This window comes from Mobula hypostoma, chromosome 7 (genome assembly GCF_963921235.1).
Source record: "Mobula hypostoma chromosome 7, sMobHyp1.1, whole genome shotgun sequence".
NCBI lineage: Eukaryota > Metazoa > Chordata > Chondrichthyes > Myliobatiformes > Myliobatidae > Mobula > Mobula hypostoma.
Genome location: NC_086103.1, coordinates 60,548,676 through 60,563,577, shown reverse-complemented (window position 1 = coordinate 60,563,577; position 14,902 = coordinate 60,548,676). Strand labels below are relative to the sequence as shown.

General features: G+C 39.0%; 1 protein-coding gene and 1 long non-coding RNA gene across 2 annotated transcripts in view; one reads left to right on the top strand and one right to left on the bottom strand.

Annotated features, from left to right (window-relative positions):
* The window catches only part of neurl1b (neuralized E3 ubiquitin protein ligase 1B), a 437,909-nt gene that overhangs the window by 186,087 nt on the left and 236,920 nt on the right, over positions 1-14,902 (bottom strand). The gene's annotated exons all lie outside the window — the stretch shown is intronic.
* The window catches only part of LOC134348929 (uncharacterized), a 57,470-nt gene continuing 44,402 nt past the window's right edge, over positions 1,835-14,902 (top strand). The window contains exon 1 of the long non-coding RNA XR_010018526.1: positions 1,835-1,876. This is a non-coding gene — a long non-coding RNA (uncharacterized LOC134348929). The remainder of the gene's footprint in view (positions 1,877-14,902) is intronic.

Below are 14,902 nucleotides of genomic sequence, written 5' to 3'. Positions count from 1 at the left end.
ATACATTGTGTGATCATTGCTACATTAATAATCACGCTTGTCTTTCAGAACTGCAGTCTATACAAATCGTTTCATAAGTAGTTATAATTAAGTTAAGAATGGCATTAGATACCAATGTAAAAAGCATTGTCAAAATATATTTTATCAGTAATAATAAATAAGATTACAAGGATAGAAATTCCACAAGGCAACAAACTCTACACTCAAGCATCTTACTTACTGACCATTATGCCTGATGGAGTTTAGGGTAGCAATGAAAGTCCTCCATCTGTCTGTCCTTGGCCACTCAGTTGTAGAAGGATTCTTTATTGCTATTTCTGTAACAATATTGTTTTACCAGTCCAGGTTGTTAGCAATGAGCTAAACCCCTGAACCTGGAGGACCAGTAGACCACTGTTAGTCAGAACTCTACCCTTTGACCTGTTTGGCATGGGTCACCCTACGAAGAGCCAAAGCATAAAGCCCTGTTTCCTGCTAACGTAGTTCACTGGGTCATTCATGTGGTGATATAACGTGTAAGAACATGATTGGAGAAAGTTCTGAGCATGTGCAGAGATGATAGAAAGATCGAGAAACATGGTATTGTAAAAACGTTGTGGTTGTTGTTAAATAAAAGTTCCATTTCTTCCAGAAAATGGTTCTTTATTAGTAACCCACGGTATGTATGAATATAAAGAACAGAACAATTCAGGCCGGCCTCCAAACCACAACAAGGTTATGACTCCCTTCAAGGACTCAAGTATCTACATAGGTTAAAATCTCCAAAATTTAATCCTTGCTTGACCCAAAATCATGTCCCTTCCATACCTTACTAGGATGCTGGAAGCAACATATCATTTTCAACATTCCTGCTTTACATTTCTGTTATTTGCATTGTGTCCATTGCAAAACTGGTAGCACTTTTATTGATGTCTTTAAAGTGTTTCAGATTCTTCCATGAGATAATTCAACGTTTAAAAAGAGAAAAAGAGAAATATACATAATTAGACCTGAAATCCAATCAATTACCTAGAGGTTCAATTGCACAATACTGTTTTTTTGAGCATTATCCCACTTCATCCCCACCATTCTACTTTGTACAATTTCTAGACAACCCTAATATTTGCAAGACAATAATGTAGAATGTTAATATTTTACTCTACAGCCTTAGGGCACATTTGGATTAAAATACATCCACCACAAAGATATTAAACAGGAATGTCCATGCTTTAAGAAATCAATATTTTGGTCAATATTTAAAGAGATCAATATTTAAACAGCCCTTTAAATGTTAGAACAAGATGTGTATGTTTCACAGGTGCTGGCTGCTTGATAGGTTCACAGATGTTACACATTGTGCATGTTAACTCTTCGAAAGCGGTTTACCAATTTAATAAAATTTCTCACAGGAAGTCCTGACAGCCATGAAAGTAAGGGCAAATTGGTAAGACAGAGCAGTAAAAGGGATGCAAGGGGGGATAATGGCACTGGGCTCATTTTGCAATCTCCCACATTTGCAGTAGGGTTGTTTGTGCTCTTGTGGCCATGGGTACTTCTGAGCCCCTGTGATAAATGACAATATCACTTTCATGAACGAGGGGACAGAAAAATGAAATTAACAATTCACCACTGAACCCTCAGTCATTATAGATTGCAACAATTTTAAAAAGTATGTATCTTAAAACAATGTCCTGGGAAAGGTGTGCTAATTCGTAGTTAATAGTTTTCAATGTGGTGTTTATATTTTATTGTAAATTATTTACTAAGTTTGTTAGTCGTGATCCTTTAATCCAATTCCTGTCACTACATGATGAAAATGAGCCAGCCACTTTGAAAACATCATCACAAACAGATAAGTGAAACCTGCACAGGATTGGAATGGAAGGAACCAAATGAGGTAGGAATTGAAGTGTCTGATTGGCAGGACTTCAAAAAATGTTTCAAAGGAGGCACAAAGTGACGCTTGTGTATACTTTGCACGTTATAAATGGTGGAAGAGAGTCTAATTTTTAAATGCAGGTTCAGAGGGATAAAGCAGAAAATGCTGAGAATACTCAAAATTCAGTCAGCATCTGTGGGGAGTAGCTTAGGGAGACATGTTGAAATGTATTACGTGAATCAAAAGTAATAAATCAGGCTTGTAGAAAATAAGAGATAAATAAGGGTTAAATTTAAAGTAAACAATAATAAAATTTTAAAAACCTTTACTCAAGCTGTGATTTAGTTGAATGATCCACTAGCAAATTGTAATGTCAAAAGCATTAAAAGTTATTCAAGATATAATTAACCACTAGGTCAGATAACATGTTATTGTGGATGCATGTGTCTCCGAGTATTAAACAGTTACTATTAAATTCTTAACCTCAAATTTTTCTCACATTCTGCACAAACACAGAAGATTGCTGAAAACACATCAGGTAGAAGCATGAACCAGATCTTATCAAGTCAGACAAAGATTCTGCTGGTGGAAAAGATGATGTATTTAATTCATTAAGGGGTTAAGACACTAGTGACAGAAATATAAGCAGGGAATCTTCCACCAAAATGGAACAGCCAGCCAGATACTTCAAAGGCATAACATGATATTGTGAAGTATCTATATAAAGCAAATGAATTATTGAACTTCATTATGAAGCTGGGAGAGTGCAAGTGAGATGATGTCATGGTGAAACTGTAAAATACGCTGACAGATTGCATCGCAAGAATTATACCCCATTTTGGTCGCAGACACAAGGTACATATTCAAACAAAGAGTGAAGTAAAGGGCTGATCCCTGGCAAATGAAATATGTACTCTCAGGAGAGATTCACGTTGGGCTCTTTAAGCTTAAATAATGAAGCTAAGTAGAAAGTGTAAAAAAAAAGTACATTATGATCTCTGCTATTCTTCAGTAAAGGTGTCAGAGATTTAAATTGGAGCAAAAAAAAGTCATTACATTCTAATTCACAGAAATAGGGATCTACATTGAGAACATGCTCCAAGTAAAGTAAAATAGTAAAAGATAATTTCATCCATGACTTAATACTATAAACTGAGATATTTTAGCAGATAGAGATGGATAAGAAATACAAAATCTTCACAGTTTTGAAAAGAAATTTCCAAGGTTACTGTTAAGATATGGAATAGGACAAACAATATTTTCCTTTTAAGCAATTACCATGCACTGAATCAGCCTAAGAATATCTCTTCTGCAAGAAGTATCTTATTCAGAAGAAGCATCAAATTAGATTTCAGAATCAGAGTCAGATTTATTATCACTAATGTAAATGATGGGAAACCTGTTTACGGCATCTGTACAGTGCAAGTAATGCATTAAAAAAATACAAAGCATTAAGCTCCCTGCAATCAATAGATATTTTTTTGTTACCAAATGAGCACCATACTTATGAAGAATGATCCTAAATCTGAAATATTAACTATTTCTCTTTCTCCAGAAGCAGCCTGGCCTGCTCGGTGCTTTAACGTTTTCTGTTTTTATTTCAGATTTCTAGCAGTTTTTCAATTTTCATCATACTTCTCTCATGGATTAACCCCCAATGTGCACTGCGCTACTCAAAACAAGACCAGATTGACTTTCTGAACTTCTTTTCTCTTATGCTTTATTTTCATGTTATTAATTACTGTCAGTAAAGGATTTTCTTTTTAGCGGCTACACTTTGCACGGCAGTCAAGTAATTCAGGGAAACTTGCAATGGAAAAATCGAACAATAATTGACTTTACTTGCAGGAATAATTTTATATTTGATCTCAAACTTTACAAGACAGGTATTCCAGATTTTATATTAATCTGCTTGATATTCTTGAGCCAAAATATTGTACAAATATTCACATAATCCTTACTACTGAAAATATATATGTGACTTTCAAGGAATAAAATCCAAAATTTTAAAAACGGACCAATATCTATGCTCTACATCATGGTGCAGAGTATTCTCATGACACCATCTTAAACACTAATATTTGCTTTGGAGTCTTCTATATCAATATGAATCTTTTCTGACACTAGCAATCAATTAGGGGACAATTTTGAAAGAAGCATTTGCTGTATAACTGTTAACAGTTTGGTCATATCAATTTTTCATAATTAAAATACATATAAATACTCTTTATATAGCAAGGACAAAAACCTACTGGAAAAGGAATAAAATAGTCTATTGCAACATTGACCATATTTGCAAAGGTACACGCAGTTTACCTGTGATAATGTTAGATTTCTTATTTACCAATGTGTTTCTGGATGACCGATAATTATTTGCTCCTGAATATTCTCTACTGTCTTTAGTCTTCAGATTCCTTTCCATTTCCAGACTGTAATAAAGCTTGTGCAAACATGGGAGGATTTTTTTTTCTGTCCTACAATTTAATCCAAAATGCATAGGTAAAACTTCCACAGTTTTCTTATTCCTCTAGCAACCAGCATTGCTTGGTAATACAATGGGTCATGTGATAACCTACTCAGAATATTTTGGTGACTTGGGAGATTTTCAATAGATCAAATTCCCAGTAGGGGCCTGGGATACATGCATACCAGCTGCACTGAAACCCTACATTGAGCAGGTCAGATTTCAATGGTTATTACCAATCCTAAATACAACAGCTTTTAAATATTAATTAAGAAGACATTAAATAATAATTACAAATGAAACTACACATTACAGTCCCGTGCCAAAGATAATAATTGATGGCACTTTTAGACTACTGTAAAATAAACCTGGCTTAAAGCTGGCAGAAGAGCCCTATCATCTGACAATGCAGTGATGGTTGAAGTAGAGTACCAGTGAAAATGTGTGTAGGAAAGACAGTATGCGAGAGAGTAAGATAAAGCTGTTTGGCACAAGGAAGACAAAATTCCAATCTTATGCTGCCTGTTCATTCTAATAATTTCCAAAAGCATTCACCTAATGCACTGATCTCTCAACTGAACGCAAAAAGTCATCTGGTGCTGAACTGGAACATTGACAACTGAATCACTAGTACTTATTCCATAACCGGCAAATTACCTACCTGTTTTCTCACTGCTTTTGTGGGAGCCTGCCAGCTACTAGTTATTTGCGTCCTCAAAAATATTCCATGTCTTAGGACATTTGGATGTTTTGAAATGAATCACGTAAATGAAACACTTATTTCAGATACAGGTGAAATGGAACTTAAACCAGTTAGTGAAACATTAGGAAAACCTAGATGATTAAAATCATCCATCATCTGAATTTACACTGACAGTCAACACATCAGAAAGTGCTACCGCATTTACAGGATGGAAAATGGTGTATTTAATATTTCAGTAATACTTGAGTAATATTGACAATATATTGTTTGATTAAGCAACCTTTGTTTGTTACATAATTCATTATGGGTCATATATAAGAAGTAAGCGAATGGTATACGTCATTACGCCACCACGTCATATGTGAGTGCCTCACTAAAAAATGGGGAAACAAACTAAGTAGACTAGTATCCTAGCTCCTGTGTTTTTCTTTCAGTTAGTTTCAGGAAATACAAAACATAACAGAACCTGCATGTGGTAACCAATAAACATGACTCATACCCAACTAGGGAAGACAGCAAGAAATAGACACAATGTTCTGCAGATGCTGGATATCTTGAAAAATACACTCAAAAGCTGGAGGAACTCAGCAAGTCAGGCTGTATCTATGAAGGGGAAATAAAGTTAACATTTCAGACTGTGATCTTTCATCTGGACTCGAAAGGAAAGGGGAAGAAGTAAAAGCAGACAGTTGGCAGGTGAAACCAGATGAGTTGGAAGGTGGGTGGGTGGTGGAAGGGGGAGGGGGAAATGAAGTAGCAAGATAGGTGATAGGTGGAAGAGGTAAAGGCTGAAGAAGAAGGAATCCGATGAGAGAAGACAGTGGAGCATGGACTGAAAGGAGGTAAGTGGGGAACCAGAAAAAGAGGTAAGGGGCAGGGAGAGGAAGAGAAGGGGTGAGAGGTGAACCAGCATGGGGAATGGAAGAGAGAAGGGGGAGGGGAGAGTAATTAACTGAAGTCAGAGATACCAATGTTCGTGCCACCATATTACCCAGATGGAATATGAGATGTTGCTCCTCCAACTTGAGTTTGGTCTCATTGTGGCAGTTCAGGAGGTCTTGGACTGACATGTCAGAATAGCAATTGGAATTGAAATTGGAAAGTGTAGCCAGTGGGAGATCCTGCCTTTTATAGTGGCAATAGAAACATAGAAACATAGAAAATAGGTGCAGGAGTAGGCCATTCGGCCCTTTGAGCCTGCACTGCCATTCAGTATGATCATGGCTGATCATCCAACTCAGAACTCTGTACCAGCCTTCCTCCCATACCCCCTGATCCCTTTAGCCACAAGGGCCATATCTAACTCCCTCTTAAATATAGCCAATGAACTGGCCTCAACTGTTTCCTGTGGCAGAGAATTCCACAGATTCACCACTCTCTGTGTGAAGAAGTTTTTCCTAATCTCGGTCCTAAAAGGCTTCCCCTTTATTCTCAAATTGTGACCCCTCGTTCTGGACTTCCCCAACATCGGGAACAATCTTCCTGCGTCTAGCCTGTCCAATCCCTTTAGGATTTTATATGTTTCAATAAGATCCCTTCTCAATCTTCTAAATTCCAATGAGTATAAGCCTAGTCGATCCAGTCTTTCATCATATGAAAGTCCTGCCATCCCAGGAATCAATCTGGTGAACCTTCTTTGTACTCCCTCTATGGCAAGGATGTCTTTCCTCAGATTAGGGGACCAAAACTGCACACAATACTCCAGGTGTGGTCTCGCCAAGGCCTTGTACAACTGCAGTAGTACCTCCCTGCTCCTGTACTTGAATCCTCTTGCTATGAATGCCAGCATACCATTCGCCTTTTTCACCGCCTGCGGTACCTGCATACCCACTTTCAATGACCGGTGTATAATGAAACCCAGGTCTCATTGCACCTCCCCTTTTCCTAATTGGCCACCATTCAGATAATAATCTGTTTTCCTGTTTTTGCCACCAAAGTGGATAACCTCACATTTATCTACATTAAATTGCATCTGCCATGAATTTGCCCACTCACCTAACCTATCCAAGTCACCCTGCATCCTCTTAGCATCCTCCTCACAGCAAACACTGCCGCCCAGCTTTGTGTCATCCGCAAACTTGGAGATGCTGCATTTAATTCCGTCATCTAAGTCATTAATATATATTGTAAACAACTGGGGTCCCAGCACTGAGCCTTGCGGTACCCCACTAGTCACTGCCTGCCATTCTGAAAAGGTCCCGTTTATTCCCACTCTTTGCTTCCTGTCTGCCAACCAATTCTCTATCCACATCAATACCTTACCCCCAGTACCATGTGCTTTAAGTTTGCACACTAATCTCCTGTGTGGGACCTTGTCAAAAGCCTTTTGAAAATCCAAATATACCACGTCCACTAGCTCTCCCCTATCCACTCTACTAGTTACATCCTCAAAATATTCTATGAGATTCGTCAGACATGATTTTCCTTTCACAAATCCATGCTGACTTTGTCCGATGATTTCACCGCTTTCCAAATGTGCTGTTATCACATCTCTGATAACTGACTCTAACATTTTCAATAAATGTAACAATAAATGTGCAGAAATCACCTCATTAGGAATTGTGGTTCACACTGGTTCACTCTAGAGTTCTTGGATTAGGACTTTGAAAGGCAGGCTGTAGAAGAAGACTATAAGACATACGAGCAGAATTAGGCCATTTAACACGTTGTGGTTGATTTATTATCCCTTTCAACTCCATTTTCCTTCCTTCTCCCTCTAATCTTTAATGCTCTAACTAATCAAGAACCTATCAATTTCATTTTAAAGATATCCATTGACGTAGTCTTGACGGCTGTCTGTGGCAATAAGTTCCACAGATTCATCGCCCTCTGGCTAAAGAAATTCCTTCTGACCTCTGTTCTAAAGGGACGTCTGAGGCTATGTCCTCCGGTTTGAGACTCCCCCACTACAGGAAGCATCCTCTCTACATCCACTCTATCTAAGCCTTTCAACATTCAATAGGTCTCAATGAGATCTCCCCTCATTCTTCTGAACTCCAGTGAGTACAGGGTCAGAGCCATCAAACACTCCTCCTATGTTAACTCTTTCATTCCCAGGATCATTCTTGTAAACCTCCTCTGGACCCTCTCCAATGCTAGCTCATCCTTTCTTAAATAAGGGGCCCTTATCTAAGCTGATAAGAAAGCTGATGGTAAATGGCATTGTGCAACCTTTGAGTGGGGTTTATCCTTCTCAATGTGTAAATGATCAGCAATACTGGTTGCACAATTGTGAATCCAACCATGACATCGACCAATAGTCTTGTTGACAATAGAGTTTAAAAAGCAGTCATCCAACATCACAGTGCTGCAGTAAAAAATCAGCCTGCAGTCATGTAATGCCAAATTTCTACCGTTTCTTCAGATGGGGAGAACGGCAATCTTCCCTTCAAGGGATTATTAGGATTGCTGAGACACCATTTCAGGGTTTTGGCACTGACTTTACTGTGGTTCCCCTCTGAGGAGGAAAATATTCTTGAGCTCACTCTTGCCCTGCTATTGCCAAAAGACCAGCCAGCCCAGATTCCTTTACTGCCCCCCCCACCACATGGATGCTGCTTGCGCTGCTAGTTTGTTTTTAGTCCAGATTACTGCAACTCAAGGTGAAAGTGTACATTAAAAACCCAGCAACTCAACACCTAGAATTGCTTGAGGTTATCTATATAAGACCTTGGTCAGACCCCACTTGGAGTTCTGCGTTCAGTTCTGGTCAGCTCACCACAGGAAGGATAGGGATACAATAAATAGAGTGCGGAGGGGATGTACAAGGATGTTGCCTGGATTGGGGGGCATGCCTTATGAGAATAGGTTGGCTGTACATGGCCTTTTCTCCTTGGAGCGACAGAGGATGAGAGATGACCTGAGCAAGGTGTATAAGATGATGAGGACCGAAAGAAGCAGCAGAAGGTTGTAAATCTAGTCAGCTCCATCTTGGGTACTAGCCTACAAAAGTATCCAGGACATCTTTAGGAAGTGAGGTCTCAGAAAGGCAGCGTCCATTATTAAATACCTCCAGCACCCAGGGCATGCCCTTTTTTCACTGTTACCATCAGGTAGGAGGTACAGAAGCCTGAAAACACACACTCAGCGATTCAGGAACAGCTTCTTCCCCTCAGCCATTCAATTCCTAAATGGACTTTGAAGCTTTGGATGCTACCTCACTATTTTTAATATACAGTATTTCTGTTTTTGCACATTTTTCAATTATCTATTCAATATACATAATTGATTTACTTATTTATTTATATTTTTTCTCTCTCTGCTAGATTATGTATCGCATTGAACTGCTGCTGCTAAGTTAACAAATTTCACATCACATACCGGTGATAATAAACCTGATTCTGAAATAGGTACTAAGAGAATGTCAGGGGTAAGTTTTTCACACAGAGAGTGGTGGGTACCTGGAATGAACTGCCAGCGGCGGTGGTGGAAGCGGATACAATAGGGTGTTTTCAGAGCCTCTTAGATAGATTCATGGAGCTTAGAAAAATAAAAGGCTATGTGCTAGAGGAATTCTAGGCAGTCTAGAGTAGGTTGCATGGTCAGCACAACATTGTGGGCCAAAAGGCCTGTAATGTGCTGTAAATTTCTATGTTCTATGTTTAATATGCAAAGTTATTAGTTATCTCCAGCATTTCTAGTCATCAGTTTCTTGAAGATGAGCAAGGACTTCCCCTTCACAGAGGATTTACGTTCTAATGTATAATGTAACAAGAGTTAATCTCTAAAATACACATGAGTAAAGCATGCATCTGCAAGCAATTGAAGTTTAATTTCTGTATGTACTCCTGATTTGATGTATAAATATAACCCAGAAACGGCCCTGCTTGTGCCTATTTCATGTATAAAAGCTTCTGTACATTAAGTCTAAAACACCAGAAAATAGGACAGCTACTTCAGGTACTATTACCTTAGTCCAAATAATATTCTTGCAGTTTTGTTTTCTGCACACAGTGATATCATCAATGTGCACGATACCTATCTCACCCTTACCAACAGGAATCAAAACCATGACGATTGACGCACAACTTTTGCTTATAACTCCCAGTGCAACAAAGAGCAAACCCAAAAGCAGGCCATCTTAGAGGTGTGAATTAAAGGGTCCCAACTGAGAGCCTGATATGCCTGTGTTCTGCCTCTGCCTACTAAAGCTTTCAATCCTGTCCACACTTGTTATATTATTGATGAGTCCCACAGTGCAAATCACAAATTTCCTGGCCACATACTCTGAAAACACGTGTCTCCCTTCCCAAGTTTTCTCTCGTCTCCAAGGCAGCCTGTTCTGCTGCTGTTGCCATGGAGAGAATTCTTTCAGGCTGTGACCTGCTTATGATGGTTCTTAGTGCTTAAGAAAGGGATTCTGTGATATATGCAGGCAGTGCATGGCATGTTTTTAAAAAGCCTCTAGGGTTGAACCCATCTGAATAATTATTTAAAAGGTAAATTTTCTCAATTTCATCATTCTTTTGGAATTCCCTGATCGAATGTTAGTATTAAATGCAACATCTGTTCAGGACATCAAAAAGGGTGAAATTTAATTTCGGGGCAGCATTTAGAATGCTGATTTTATCGGATTTTGTATTGTTGGAGTGTAGAGAACCACATGCTGACAGGATTAGCATTCGAGCAGACACAATGTTGAAATGAGAGCTGTCGATCATTGTGTGCAATTAACACAAATAAGCACATTAAAATTTCAATATACTAAATGAGCATTGACAGTAAAAAGGATGCACTACATTTTTTATCAAGATTCAGCTCACCATTTTATCTTAGACAATGGATCAAAGTTCTGCTTCTCCAAAATGCATCAGTGTCCTGGATGTTAGACTAAGCCATTCTACCTCATCTCCCCACTACCCTAGCACCTTGGATCTCTCACCCAATTTACCTTTTCCCCAAAGCATCTCCCAATCTTCATGGCTACGTCCTTTCTTTCTCCCATCCATTGCCTCAAGAGCATGCAGCTAATCATTAGACACGAACCGACTTGTTCTGTATCCAACAGCAGGGAGAGCAGGCAGCTGGCACTCAGCTGTAAATATATATACCCTAATTTCTTGGGCTCCTACCTCGGTGAAATCTACTCAACAGTAGGAGCACCTGGTGGTTAGTTTCTCCTGTGTTTGAATTGATTGATAGCAATTTAGTACAGCAAGGACACACCAAAGACACACAGGGCATTTAAGAAAACAAATTACAAGTTAAAACAAAACTGCTGTACGGATGTCTGCAAATGCAGAAATGAATCAAATGTAACAGGGGCTAATGTGCCATATTCTGATTCTGATTCTTAACATCTCCCTCTTCAATCATCTTTTCCAAATAAACTGTTTCATGCCTTTTTTCCTTCCCATACAGGGAATTGTCCAGTTTACCTTTGATTATTGATAACGTGTCTTGTCTTGGCTATTCAAACATTTTACATATTTTCTTAAAGATGTTCCCTAATTCCACTCAGACCTCTGTGCCGCATATACAGCCCATCTCTCACTTTGTTACATGTTATAAAAGGTGCCGGTCATAGAAAACTTAACATATAAGGTTCAGGTATATTGTGATGGGCAAGAATAAAGCTTATACTTTGAGCTGATTACTCAAGCTGGAACAACGTCATAATTCCTACCTGGGCTAAGAATGAACAATATTAGAAGAGCCAGATGGAAATTCGAACAGTTTACAACCACAGACTACTGTATAAATACAACAGTATCACCATGAATTTAATATTAAAACATATATACAATAAACACAAAAGATTCTGCAAATGCTGGACTTGCAGCTCTTTACAGTAGGCATTAATGATTTAGAGGAAGGGTGCCAATGTGCTGTGCGCACAATTATACGACAAATGAGTGTGCAAAAAAATTGTTATTTAATGCTGAAGATGTGAAATTGCTTATTTTGAAAGGGGGATTGATACAATGAATCATTATCTCAATGGTGAAAGACCATGGAAAACAGCACTATAAAGGGTCTGGGAGTTCTTGTCGAATACCAAAGGAATACTGATGCTGAGTTTCAGGGTGTTGAACTAACAGTACAAAGCTCAGGTGAGACTATATCCAGGGTGCTGGTACTGTTTTGACCCCTTTATTTAAGGAAAGATGTATTGTTATTGGAATTCTGAAACAAAAATGGAAAAAGCTGAAAGCACTCAGAAGGATGGGAATCTGTGGCAAAAGCAATGGAGCTCCTGTTTCAGAATGAGGCTTCTTTGGAAAGAGAAACCCTGAAGCTCTGGATCACTGGGAAAGCCAAATGCAGCTTGGCTGACACTTTGCAACACACTGATGTTCTGTCTGCAGGGGAGGTCCGCAAATTCCTGTTGCCTGTCACTTTAATTCTTCCTCTGCACATTTTCACAAGGTCCAACATAATCCCGAGGAACAAAACCTTATCACCTGCCTGGATAATGCCGCAGCCTTTGGAACTCAAAATGAGGTGCTCTGACTTCATGTAAATCATCTTCTCTGTCTGTGTCAGAATTGGCCTTTCCTGCTGTAAGTCATTCATCTGTGATTTTGGCTCAAGAACAGTTTCTATGCCACCATTATCACATTCTTGAATGGACCTCTCTTAAGCTAAAAGACGAACTCTTGATATCACAATCTACCTCGTTGTTGCCCCTGAACTTTATTTGATGACCTGCACTCCACATTCTCTGTAAGTGTAACACTTTTGTGGTGGGAGTGTGCAACAAACTGCCAGTGGAAGTGGTGGATAAGGATTCGACTGCAACACTTACAACATTTAAAAGAAGTTTGAATAAGTACTTGGATGGGAGGGGTATGGAGAATTATGATCCAGGTTAGGTCAATGGAACTAGGTAAAATAAAAGTTTGCATAGACTAGATGGTCTGAAGGCTCTGCTTATGTACTATGACTCTGTCACTCTTCTGTTTTGCTTTTCCCTACCTTGATGTACTTGTGTATGTAATGATCTGTCTGGATGGCACACAAACAAAAAGCTGTTCACTGTATTTTGGTCCATGTGCAAAATCTCACAGCCCTGTTTTCTGCAAATTTTATGTTTATTTGGCTGTATTACCACTGTCTAATTAACTGATTAACCCATCTGACTGAAAGACCTATACAATTTAACCCCACAACAATCTGGACCTCACCCTATATTCGTTCTGTTCCATCCATCCCTCCTTGCTCTTTCTGTAACTAAGTACTGGCATGTTTTATTGTTCCCAGTTCTGATGAAGTTTTTCATTTGAAGCATTAAATATTTAACTTTCCATGGCTGCTGCTGACCTCCTGAGTGCTTCCAGGATTTCCATTTCTATTGTTTCCATTGTATATTATCAATAAAAGCAGTTCAGAAAGAGGTCCTGGATATGGAGGAATTGTCTTGTGAGGAAAGGTTGAACTCATGTGGAATGAAAGCAATCCTATTGAAACATAATTTTCTGGACAAATGCTGGGTGGGTGTTTGGGAGTCTTGCACTAGAGGACATATTCTCAGAATAAGACTGAGCATTTAAGACTGAGATGAGAAAGATTTCTTTTTTCCTAAAGAGTTTTGAGTCTTTGGAAGTCCTTCCCCCAGAAACCTGGGGAAGTAAATCCTTATTGTTTTCATAGTCAAGAGATACAAATTTCTTTTCAATAAGCAATCAAGGATTGTGATAATAGGGCAGAAAAATAGATTTGAGGTTTTTGGATCAGCCATGAGCTTGCAGAAAAATGAGCATACACGAGTGACCAACTAGGCTACTCCTGATTTTTTTCATTATCTTATTTCAATACATAAAAAAATTGGTTTTGTAGAACTTATGTTGCTATTTCTTTGTGGAATTAAAATATACCTAGTGTACCATGCAGAAGTCATAGGCACATGAATGTCGTAGTTAGGATGCCTAAGAATTTTGTCAGAAAATATGGAGGATCTTCCAGAGGTTCATGGTGTGGAATGACAGCATCTTAGCAAGGTCACTCGCTGTCACGCGCCAGCATTTTGGCCCATACAAATGTGTGGACAGAACACTGCTCTGGTGCAGCTTCATCATCGCCTGGACAAGAAAGATTGCCAGCCACGCCCTACATTTTCAGTGTCATCAAGAGGACATGGCGTTGGAGATGGATTAGGCATGTGATGAGAAGAGAGGCCAATCTCATCATCAAGACAGACCTGAAGACTGAAGAGCGGAAGAAACATGGGAGAACAAAGTCAGAAATGAGGACCCTGAATGATACCTGGGGCAGAATAGAGAAGGTAGTCAAGGACAGACAGATGGAGGACCTTCACTGCTGCCCTAAATGCCAACAGCACAATGGGCAGTAAGGAAGTAAGACCTGTACAGTACTGAGTAATTTTATGTACTGCACTGCACTGCTGCGCAAATTTCATGACATATGTGAGTGATGATAAACCCAATTCTTGGTCTCTATTGGGGACTGAGAGTGAAAAGGGAACGGGGCGAGGGGAGGGAGCTGGAAGCACCAGAAAGAAGTTCTGTATTGATCAATAAATGACCAATTGGTTGGAATCAAATGACCTTGCCTGGTGTCTCAGGACTGGTTGTGTATATATACGTGACCTTTGCACAGTATTGTATTTAAACATAGATTTCTTAGGAAATCAGAGTAAGGCTTTAATTTTATCAAGTTTGTGTCAAAGCCTGCCAACACACAGTATAACAGAAGCTCAATAGGACATTACTTCAAACTAAAATGCCAAATTTAGTACTGACATCATTTAGTTCCTCACAGAAAGTGATTAACAGATGGAATGTATTCACTGATAGAAAAGCAAAGGCAAAAACCGTGAATTCATTTCAGGCTAATTGAATGCCAAGACGGGGAAGCAAATTATGTTACTGTTTCTGAATGGACCAGCCCTGATTGGTTGAATTGGTTCACTGCTTTT